The following is a 921-nucleotide window of genomic DNA, read 5'->3' as shown; positions in this document are numbered from 1 at the left end:
TGCAAATGCTGTAAAAGAAAACAAAGATAGTGCTCCTTACACAAGTTATGTCAGAGGAGTTGAAGTGAGTTTTAGCCCAGCTGCCATCACAAGGGCCCTCAAGCTGAGAACCATAACATATGCAGAGCCCAGTTATGAAACCAGATTGCAAATAGAAAACAATCCTGATGAGATCTTGCAGGGGTTATGTGTGGAGAATTCAGATTGGGAAAGAGATTCAAAGGGAGTTCCAAGTCACTTGAGGAGGATAAATCTCACTCCTGTGGCTAAGGGATGGTATGAAATAGTGAGGAGATCTATCCTTCCTACTGGAAATGCCTCTTGGGTCACAATCAAACGAGCACTCTTGACATACTGCATCTTGCATGGAGGTGAGATCAATCTTGCACAACTCATAGCCGACAGTATTCAAGAAATGGCCGATAGCACAAGCAAATCAAAGGGTCTGGGACATCCAAGTACCATCCTCAGGCTATGTGACAAAGCTGGAGTAATCTTTAAAGATGAGGACACAGAAAAAGTGAAAAAGGGAAAAGGGATCACTAAGAAGAGTATGGAAGGAATAAATGAAGAAGATGATCCAGAAGGGATGGTAGCTCCCAGACAAAGGAGATCACAAAGAGAGGAAGGACGAAATCAAGCTCATGATGCCATAGACATGAGCCAGTTACACAGGGCAATAGAAGAGCTATCTCAACAACTCATGCAGACTCAACAAGAGCAAAATCAAGGGTGCCAAGAGAAATATCTAGAGCCCCATCCAGAGTTTATGGAGCAATATCTAAAAGATAAGGAAGAAAGAGAAGCTTGGCAGCGTCAAATGGAGGAGAAGCAAGAGAAATGGCAACAGCAAATGATGACTCAACAGCAAGAATTTCAAGCACAGATTCTTGAAGGACAAAAAGAGCAATACAAAGAATT

The sequence above is a fragment of the Arachis stenosperma genome, chromosome 5, assembly GCF_014773155.1.
Source record: "Arachis stenosperma cultivar V10309 chromosome 5, arast.V10309.gnm1.PFL2, whole genome shotgun sequence".
Lineage (NCBI taxonomy): Eukaryota > Viridiplantae > Streptophyta > Magnoliopsida > Fabales > Fabaceae > Arachis > Arachis stenosperma.
The sequence above is the reverse complement of the archived record's forward strand: the minus strand, read 5'-3'. Positions refer to the sequence as shown.